General features: G+C 40.8%; 1 non-coding gene across 1 annotated transcript; it reads left to right on the plus strand.

Moving 5' to 3' along the window:
- Positions 1-9,118: 9,118 nt before the first annotated feature.
- On the plus strand, positions 9,119-9,190 carry trnap-agg. The gene has a single exon. It is a non-coding gene; the product is annotated as a tRNA-Pro (tRNA).
- The last annotated feature ends 2,355 nt before the right edge of the window (positions 9,191-11,545 follow it).

Consider the following 11,545-nt stretch of genomic DNA (forward strand, 5'->3'; position numbering starts at 1 on the left):
GGTGCTGAGGTGCAGAGTCTGGAGGACAAAGAGAGAGAGAGAGAGAGAGAGAGAGAGAGAGAGAGAGAGAGAGAGGGAGTTACTTTTACAATCAATCCTTCAGTCTATTGATGTATAGAATACACATTGATGCTTTTCTTGGAGAGCAGTTTAAAGGCGCAATATTTGCTCCATAGGGTGACGTCATACAAACCACAGACAAGGTGATTTTTTTCTTTCAGTGCAAAACGTTTCAAAAATAGATCTTGTACAGAACATATAGTACAGAAAAAAATCAAAGACAACAACACTCCGTGGTGCACTGCCTACATGACACGAGCTGCAGAGTTTGTTGTGCAGCTATAATGGATCTTTATGTGCAGCTTGACCAAAGACAGTCTTCTGTGTCATCTGATAATGAGGCGGAAAGCGGCAGGATAGCAGCTGATCAATACACTCTCTCCCTCAGTGGGTTACACAACCACAGCCATCCCTTTTAGTTAGTTGTCACTCTCCTGCTTTTTTGCTTTTCTTCCTTTCCTCTTGTCTGTCTGCTGCAGAGATGTCTTCACGATTCCTTCAGTATGATGGATTTGTGCATATGCGAGTTCCTGCTCATTATTGTGAGAGGAGAGAGATGTCTGTGGTGGGTTCAGTTACAACGAGACTCCATACTCCCTGCTTTTATTTTTAGGCCGCAACAGCCCATCAGGATATTACTGTCTCAGTGTATTGTCAGATTAAAAGCCCGCTGCAGTACCTGCACAGTGCAGATCAGATGGCTGCCTGAGCACAATCAGGAGCATGCCATGTGTACACATGCATGAATGCTAGGCCTGGGTGATAAAACAACAGCAACATAGCTATACGGACATTTTTCCACAGAAAGTTTCACAGTTGCATGAACAAACCCTGAGCTCGCCCCCCGCCTGGCTCATAAACAGCCTATCATATCCCTTGATAATGGAGCGTGCTATGAGTGAAAAACAGCCAATCATTGTGCAGAAAAATTGTCCCGACCGAGAGCAGGAGCCGCTTCCACCCTTTGGATTACACAACAACGCCGTCAACCACAATCAACATCTGCCACATCTCAAGACACAACCCGCAGACAGTTCAGGATGGAGAGGCATCAGCAGCAACACCGATTGACAAAACATTGAAATGGGAAAAGGATGAAGCCCACGCAGCAGTGTAACTACTCTTCTCCTGGTCAAATAGCTCATTCAAAATTATCAATAATTATGGACATTGTACAGTGGCCCTGAGAGATCAACACACTGCAACTTAAGAAAATGCAAACAGACAAAACACAAACAAATTCAGAAAACATCTTCATCAATTTGACAACACATGTGCTACAAATACTCACAACACAGCGGAGGTGTTTCCAGGGGACACTGGGATGCACTTGTTGTTTAGTGCTTTTAACTTTAAAAGTCACAAAGCGTTGAACAACAAGTGCGTCCCAGCCAGGTTCATCACATTTTGGTTTTTTTTTTCAAGTTATTTTTGCCTTAATTCCGATAGCGACAGTGAGAGACAGACAGCAAAGGGAGAGAACCCCCACCCACCCGCTTGTGTGCGTTGTTCATGAACAAAAGAGTTTACTGAGATTTGCTGTTCAGACTGAGGAGGAGTTGTCTGTCAATATGAGGAGTGAAGAGGTGACCATTGCAAGTGAAGAAGATCATACCGAAGCTCAGAAAAGCAGAAATCTATCAGAGAGATATCAAAGGTATTTAGTTGGTCAAAATCTACAGTTGGGTTTTGCTCTAGAAAAGCAGGTCCACATAGGAAACTGGAAAATGTCATAGAGCTGGTCGACCGAGGAGCATCTTGTGGGTGACGGAAAGAAGAGGAAGGATGTAGGCGGACATGTTTCCTTGTCAACAATCAAGCGAAGACTTCATGACAGAACCTCAGAGGATGCAGCACACGATGCAAACCCCTGGTAAACCACAGACAAAGAAAGACCAGACTGCAGTTCACAGATACGTAAGAGTCCTGGAACAAAGTCCCACAACAAGCAGGAACTGCAGGAGGCTGCAGTGAAGGCCTGAGGGAGCATCACCGCGAGAGATACAAAGATACAAAGGTACAAAGCGTCTGGTGATGTCTGTGGGTCCAAGACTTCAGGCAGTCATTGACTACACAATATTAAATATGATGATTTTGTTTGACTCCATGTGTATCTGTTCAATACTTTTGAACCTCTGTACACCTCCCACGCAATTCATTCTATATTGATAGAAACCTACTCAAATTAAAGCTGAGACTTCTTTTCTGAAATTCTGTTTTTATTGTCTTTTGTCATGATCCATTCAAACAATGTGACGGCTTATTGGTCTTTTCCATCCAAGCCTTCTGTAAGACTAAGTTGTAACAAAAGGCAATGAATCTGAGTTGAGGTAGATAATACAGAAGCAATTGAGGACCAATGAAGTAAATCCAAAACAAAGATAAATGATGAATAAACAATAATAATCACATAAAATACAAAACAGAGAAACCAAACCAATTGAAATAACTGAAACAGAACCCTTCATAAAAATGGTATGAGAAAAAGAAGACATTAAAAACATAATATTATACAAATGAGACTTGGTATTTCAATGTATTTCATTTAAAATTAAAGATGATGAACAAAAAAAAATGTGAAACTGCCCAAATACTTTCAGTTTGAACAGTATAAAGGTGTAACAATATGCACAAAGACCCGGGAGTTAAGAGAAAAATAATGACGGCTTTCTCAGAACAAGAGAAGTGTGGGTGGCAGCCATAAAATGAACAGCAAGAGGAGGAGAGGAAGCGGCTCAAAAAGCGACGGCAGAAGTAAGTAATCCCCAGATCAGCGCAGAGAAAGGGAGGACTCCTAATTCCAAACAGGGGAAGCCTTTAGGAATCAGTCAAACTCAGCATGTGACTCTTGGTTGGGGAGGGAAACATGCTCCTGGCAGCACAAAACAGCAAAGTCACTGCCGCAGCACTGCTGAAAAGAGGACTGCCAACCTCTGTATGCTGTTAATAACACAATCATGTTCAGTGAGCAGTTAAAGCAGCAGCAGCAGAGACCTCGGCTTTATACTTGTGGAGCTGGAAAATGCCTCTGGTTTCCTCATCACAGCAGTTAAAGTGCAGTTAACATCTATTTCACACACACACACACACACACACACACAGATATCTTAGCAGCAATAATCCACTGCATGGGGGCAGGAGTTTTCCCCCAGCTCATTGAATAAATAAAACTGACTTGACTTTGTAAAGCTTTGTTGTTCTTGTTCTGCTGCATGTCTAATGTATTAGTGTGTGAGCTCATGGAGAAAAAAAAACAAGAAAAAACAGAGTCAAATTCCTTGTATGCGTTCACATGCTTGGCCAATAAAGCTCATTCTGACAGAACACAAAGTCATAGCCGTGACAGAAGATGGTGCCTGAAATATGAATCCTGCTGCAAAGACAATCTATACAATCACTACAGTTTCAAGTTGGGCTCTTTGTGGTAAATTCCTGCTTGAATTTTCCATTTCTTTTCCAATGTGATTATGCTCTTATTAGCATGACTGAGTGTCATATAATCCACATGATATTACAGTGTTGAAGCTAAATACAAAGCAACTCATTATAAAGGAGTTTAGCCCTGTGCAATCCCTCCTGTGCACACGTGTTGAATGTGGAGAATAGACTTTATACCTGCGTAACAACAGGATGTGTGTCGGACGTGTGGGAGTTTTGAAGGAGGATCTCTGAGATGCTGTGACGTACTAGGATGAAAGAAGAACAATGAAGTCTTCAGCCGAAAAAGAAAGTCATAAACAAGGTCATCTTGACATCACGGTTTAAAGCATGTGCATCCTGTGTTAGTTACAGTTAGTGTGTGTATGGTCTCCACAATAATAACTGAGAAGAGACGTCACCTCCTCGGTCATCTCTGTGTAATGCTGATGGTGGCTCAAATCCGATTGTGATGTCGCCTGGTATTTAAGGACCGACTCTCATCTGCACAAGACAAGAACTGATTTTCTCTCTCCACGGCAGCACCCAATATTAATGTCCCTGATTCAGGTATCTGACCAAATGTGAGATATGGTCACAATCTTCCCTTGTGTTCCTGACGCTGTTAAATAAAGTGTTTATGCAGAGCATGATAATGTCACATCATTTTATCCTGTGAGACATTTGTGTGAAATTTAGTGATGATTAGCATATGAATTGTTAAATTATTGCCAAAAACATGTTTTCTGAGATTACAGCAGTGACATACAGTATATCAGGATAAGGAAAGCTAGCAGTGCTTGACCAGCTAAAGCTAAAAAAATAGACATTATAAGCATAGACCGGCATTTGCTGGACACATATACATTATACATGCTTGTTGTGGATAATCCTGGGATCTTTAATGAGTGGATATAGCAATTACTAGAATGACTTGCTATTGCACTGTGATTTATCATGTCAAATCATAGTGAACATAGAAACACCAACAGACAATCAACAGGTATCTGTTATTATAACTGCCAGTCAAAGTACACAATATCAGAGAAGCCGATACATTCAGGAAGCTGGTAAAATAAAATACTATCAGATATAAAGCAGATTAAGGGGTTAAGAACGGAGGAGTAAATAAGATCACTTTCCAGAGAGAAATCAATGCTATAGACTGGCTGAAGTGCTGATGTGTTCGTGGTCCTGGCTGATATTTTCCCCTGTCAGACTTCCCCTGTGTCTCAGCGGGGTACAGCTTCACTGAATAGTGTATAAGCACCAGAGCACTTCATACAGGAGTTCAATTGAACAACATGCACAATGTAGTTTACACTGCGGTCTAAAAAAAGAGGTGTAATCCACTCAACCAAATTAGCGTTGGTACAAAGACCTCTTTGTGTCACAAGCTGACTAACAGTACAGGGCGCTTTTACTAGTTTGGCCTGTTGGTATCTGTCTAATAAGGAGGATGTGTTTCGTTGCTACGATGTGAATGAGAAATGACCTTTTCTCTCCCTGCGTCTTTTAACTGATGCTGCACAGTCGTTTTTATTCGCTGCTCTCACTCAAATAACTGATGTGATTGTTTAAAGATGCTGTTGATGCTTTGATAATTGCTGTAACGTGCTTTAAAAATATCTTGTGACTTTCATCATTTGCGTTCTGGAAAACATTTTACCACAAAAAAGAAATGTATCAGAGGATCATTTTCACTCACTGTCCACATTACCTCTTGATCTGCCACTTACAGTAACTGTCCTATTGGTTAAGTTATTTAAACTTAACCTAACTAGTTTTCTCAGGTATGTTAATCTTAGCCGAACCCTTAATAAACACATGCAGGAGGAAAATTACAGTGAGGAGCACAGGAATCTTGAATCCTGTGAACCAACACGTTAGATCACAGGATACAAATCTGTGAACTAACACATTGCTCAAACAAGAATTAGCAACTCTCTGTAAAAGAAACGTGGCCTCTCACCTGCCGAGACCAAGCTAAACTACATCGTGCTGTGAAAAAAGTGTGAAAAAATGCCAGATCTTCATCTAAGTTACAATATCGAACAACCGCAATGTGTAATCTAATAACACACAAATCCTTGTATTGTTCTTGTCCACATTGAGCGTATCATTCAAACAGTCACAGTGTATTCTGGAAAAAGTATGTGAACCCCTCGGCTAATGGCATCAACAAAAGCTAACTGGAGTCAGCAGTTATCAAACCTGGAATCTAATCAATGAAACCAGATTGGAGGTCTGGCTTACAGCTGCTCTGACTTCAATCAAACATTTTGACTTTGATTTTCACAAGAGGCATCTGCTGATGAGACCCAGGCCTCACAAAAAAGAGCTCTCAGAAGACTTATGATCAAGAACTTTTGATTTGCATAATTCATTCATTCAGTAGCCTTTTAGGGTCATGGGTGACCTGAGCCAATCCCAGCTGACACTGGGAGAGGGTGGGGTACACCCTGCTTGCTAGCCTATCACAGGGCTGATTCCTGAGTCTGCCATATGTAAATCATGTTGTATGGTTGCATGGAGCAAGGTTTCCCTGGCAGGACATCACACAGGAAGCCGCTGCTCTCCAAAAAACAAACGCAAATGCACAAACGTTTTATATTCTACCCTGTGAAACACTGTACACAGCCTATTTTTAAATATTAGTGTCTTCTGTTACATTGGCCTTTACAAGCAATAAATCAACTTTCAGTTATTTCAGATAACATCACAGCAGGAATGTGATCTGTTTGCTGCCATTTTTGCCTTCCTTCTCTATCCCAGTGGCATTCTACAGCCACGCTGTGTTTGAGCTACATGCTAACGTCAGCTGGGCAAAATGTGACTGCTGATGTTCAGTAGGTATTTTGTTTACCACAGCCACCATTTCAGTTTAGCATGTTAGCATTATCACTAAACACAGGTACAACTTACGCTGATGGGAATGTTATTAGTTTTGCTGGTAGGTGGTCATAAACCAAAATAATGGACAATTTGAAACCTTGACTGGATGATGGCACAGGAGGAAAAGTCTGATCAAGTTATTACAGTTCATCCTGAAAAGAACACAATTGTTCTTTCAAGAAAACAAAAGAATGTTTTCTTTTCATGGCAATTTTCATGGAAGTCCATCCAATAGTTGTCAAGTGAAAATCAAGTGATTGATTACAAATGATCTTAAGAGGGACAATCGTGTCGAGACAGGCAACTGTGGCTCAGGAGGTAGAGCAGGTTGTCCACTTAAGACTTAAGAATAAAAAACAAGGGTGATGTTAATTTACAAGTTTACTTGCACTTCCCTGACACACACATTTCTCCGAGCGAAAGCTTCTGTGAAATGTGTCAGATGTAAATATTAATATGGGAGATTAACCACTTAAGAGTTCCTTGCATCCCTGGAAGAGAGCAGTAAAAACCCACGCCCCATATTCACATCTAAAATAACTCCATTTCCAAATATTTGTCAGGCATCACTGAAAAATGCTTAAAATGCAGCAACTTTCAGTGTATACAGACATTCCTTCCTGTTTACAGTTCAGAGTATGACTGGGAATGTAGGACACAGTGATACAGAATCTTGTTCCATTTGTTTTGGGTACAAACACTGTTGTTTTTCTACTATGGCTCTTCCCACTTCTACCACCAAACCTGTAAATCATGGTTGGAAATTATGGAAGCATTAATGACGACAAATCATTTGAGAGATCACTAAAAAATCTGAACACTAGTCTGTCTGCAGGTCAGATCTGTGCGAGTGGGAGGACAGAATCATGACTGTAGCAGATGATTTGAGCATGTGAGATAAATTGTTGCTTTAACTGCATTTGAACCAAACTGAACAATGACAGGGCCAAGATGGCGTTGCAGAGGAAACGCTGCGCCTCACTGAGCTCTCGTAATATTTGTTCAGTTATCCAATTATTTTATGCATATGCTCGGCAAAAACATCCTTTTTAACAGCAGGATTAACTTTATAATGACTCTTGATGATTACTTTTCCAAAACCAAGAAAATTGACCATGGCTGGTTACGAAAACAAGAAACAGAATGAGGACTCTACTGTTGTGGAAGTGGGCGGCTAAATGTGAAAATGCTTGCAATAGCTGTAACATTGACCGGAACGTTCTCCAAGCCATGGACAGAATAACTGATAACATCATGAAGGATATCGATGCTAGTTGATATGGTGCTGGTGGCTATAAGCGATCAAACAACCCAAATACAGATGCTGGGAATTGAAGTTGTTGAGGCAGAGGACAGAATTTGCTAGCATTGAAACACAGGTCAGCTGAATGTTGGAACACACTGATGAGTTGGACAGTTGTTATTGTAGTAGTTTGACTTAGTGCTGCTTCCACACACATGCCTGTCGCATACTGTGTTCCCTTATTTTAAAAGAAAAAGCTCATTTAAATGAAAATAGGACACAAGTGTCACTGGGGATGGGAGGGTGGGTTCCCCAAAGAAGGAATAGATCCTGTGTGTATGGAGAGGTGGTTACTTATAACTATCTAACAACCAAAACAAGAGAAACTCTCCCTGAAACCAAAGCCTGGTTAGTGCTGAATCGGATCATCCCGCTTGTACTGGATGGAGGATTTTCTTTACTCAATGATTATTCAGCACCAGTGGTCAAGAAATGCAAGGCCTTTGATGACGTGAAGGACAAAGATGTGTTTTGTGAGGTCATTGCAACCTTGACCTTTGTGAGATCACCATGACCTTGAACTTTGACCGTTGACCACCAAAATCTACTCGTTTCATCCTTGAGTCCAAGTGAAAGTTTGTGCCAAATTCAAAGAAGTTCCATCAAGGCATTACTGAGATATTGTGTCCATGAGAATGGGATGGACTGTCTGACTGTCGCCGGAGTCATAAAGACAAGATTTCTTTACATTTCCTACAAGTAAGGCAATATATCACTTAGTGTGTAACCTTTATAGATCACCCTGAGATGTCTGCTATTGAGAAAATACTGTTTCAACCACTAGAGAGGGTCTCTCTTAGTTTGTTCTATGATGTAATGTAATGTAATCTCCTACTAATGAGAATGAATTGTCAGTGACTATTTCTGAAGAGACATGGATATTTGGAGTTACACCAGAGATATCTGTTACCAAAAACAATCTGGGTTAGAATTATACAGTTAATACATCTCATACTCTAATCATTTAATCTCTAATTTTCTCCTCTGTGTCTCAGATGTAAAACTGAAATACCTACCTTTCCCTCTCCTGTCACAATAAAAGTTTGGGGCGTTTTTTTAATCACCAGCTCGAGACAAAGAACTTTATTTGCTGTCTGTATCATCTTAAAAATCAAAATGTGTTTCACATTTAAATTCATTTGACTCAAACTTTCTCTGAGACCATTTGCCAAGAAATTAAAAGTAGTTACTAGCTATATATCATTGTGGCTGTGTTAGCTTCATGTTAGTCTCTAGTTCTAGTGTGATAGTGTGATTTGTTTTTTTTATGCAAATGTAAGGTTTTTCAGGTTTAAGGAATTATTTAGGGAATTGGGAATAATTTAAATGATTAGAAGCTTTATATGAAACAGACCCTTATATCCACAATAATTGAAACCGTAGTCTCTTCAGTCCTGTGAAACAGCATTGAGATTTTTCTTTAGATACTTTTGCTGTCCATGTGGCTCGTTGGTCTAGGGGTATGATTCTCGCTTAGGGTGCGAGAGGTCCCGGGTTCAAATCCCGGACGAGCCCGTTGTTTCTAATAAGAATGTGATATCCTTCAGTAAAGTCCTCAAAGCCAAGACCAAATATATGTTTCTCGAAGGTTTGCTCTTTGGTCATGTCTCCTCCTAACAGGATTGAATATATGTTTGATTTGTACATAACTTAATTCTTCTTTCATTGAGTTCTGATTATGTATCTCTTTAGGCCTCACATTGCAATTTAAAGAAACAATCTATAGAGATATTTGGAACGGAAATGTGTCTTCAGTGAAAATGAACTCATAGAGATCTGAAAGATTATCAGGAACCACAGCTAGACTCTGTTTCCGTGTAAAGGGTTTGTGTTGTATTTTAAAGCTCAGCTCAGAATTTGAGATTTTTCTTGAGATAAAAATGAAATATGAGTGGCTCGTTGGTCTAGGGTTATGATTCTCGCTTTGGGTGTGGGAGGTTCCGGGTTCAAATTCTGGACGAGCCTGTTGTTTGGAGTAACATAACAATGGTCAGTAATGACATGTTGCATTCAGAAGAAATGTCTTTACATATATCAAATCAGACCTTGCTTGGTTGTGTTATTTGGATGCTAAAACATAGCATATACAGATAGGTGAGAAATGAAAGCAAAAACCAATGTAAGCTCTCTTAGTAAGGCATTGGGCCTCTATGTGTTGCCTTGGTGTTATACAAGTCTCTGTAGCTCCACTGGAGGGATGGAGCACCAAACTTCTTGTCTATCCCTTATTCTAATACTGTTACAGAGTTTTATCTGGGCCCAACATATGAAACAATGATGAAACAATCTGAGCTGTTAAGAGCAGAAATGTGTCTGTAATGAAAATGCCACAAATGGCTCAGAATTTGAGATTTTTCTTAAGATAAAGTTTAAACACAAGAGGTTGGTCTAGGGGTATGATTCTCGCTTTGGGTGCAAGAGATCCTGGGTTCAAATCCTGGATGAGCCCAATGTTTGCAATAATAGAGCAATTGTCTATTAGCAACACACACACACAGCAGACCTGATATCAGGTGATCAGAAGCTGCTCAAACAGCACAATATCTGCCCTGGAGAATCTAAAACACTAACCTTTGTACTGAGAAGCAGCTTTTTTTGTTCTCTGTCAAATCTTTTGTCATCAGAACACTTCCATAGCAATCATCCCCTTGGCCAAAACAGCAGAGTGTTTGTCCTCAGGCAGCCACAAGTGGGGATGCACCATGTTTGGTGTTTGCCAGCTTCTCCAGCATGATATTTTCTTCCTGTTGTCCTCTCTTGTTTTCTCTTCTCACCTCGCCGCGATTGAAATAGAAAAATAGAATCTGAGGTATCATGCTTCTCAACAGGATGTAGAAAAATGCCCCCCCCCCATCTCTGATTGGGATCTTCTCTTTGTTCACTCCACTCCCTCATTTGCCCTCTTGAACAAGTTAATTGCATGGGTCGTCAGTGAGAAAGTTCCTGATTGCAATGGACAGTTTGTGTGTGTGTTTGTGTGTGTATGTGTGTGTGTGTGTGTGCGCGCGCACGTGCTTGTGTATGTGTGTTTGTGTGTGTACCAATTTGCTTCATTTATCTTCTAGACAACACTGTGTGGAGAGCAGTACGGTTTTAGGGTTTGGATGTTTGCAGCCAATCAGGAGGATCTGGCATCAGTTTCAGAGATACCTCTGTCAAAGGCTGGAAGTTGGTTGTGTGACACTGTCTCACTACACACACACACACGCACACACACACACACACACACACACACACACACACACACACACACACACACACACACACACACACACACACACACACACACACACACATGCAATCTCACAAATACATCTGCTCCAAGTGAGGTGCCAACAAATCTCAGCTTGCTCATGGCTGTGATCCTCACGGGACACAAACACACTATATGTTGCCACGGCGCCCACTCTCATCTTTTTTTTCTTTTCTTTTTTTATTCCCGCTCCTCTTTGATCTCTGTTTGTCTTCCTCAGCTGCTCCCCCCATCTCATGCATCTTCATGAGGGTTTATATCTTTTCTGTGTCGTTCAGATGTAACATTCATTTCTTTGCTAATAAATTTCTGATGACAGCCTTCTGAAACACAGACAGTCGACAGAGAGCCGCTCATATGTGTGTTTGTACTATTACAGATGGGAGCACAGTCATTGATGTGTTTACTGAAATTAAACACTGAATGATGAAAACAAGCTCACTCAGTGCAGCAGGGCTGTATCAAGGATTAGTTCCTCGTCAACAAATAATCTCAGACAAAAACAAGGGCGGACTGAAATAATTCATGCCAGGAATTTAAGGTAAACACAAGAAACATCCCAGGCCCATCCCATCCCAGGCCCCCCCCCCCCCCCCCCCCCCCCCCCCACCCCACAC

This window comes from Seriola dumerili, unplaced genomic scaffold (genome assembly GCF_002260705.1).
Source record: "Seriola dumerili isolate Sdu_G_001 unplaced genomic scaffold, Sdu_1.0 BDQW01000088.1, whole genome shotgun sequence".
NCBI lineage: Eukaryota > Metazoa > Chordata > Actinopteri > Carangiformes > Carangidae > Seriola > Seriola dumerili.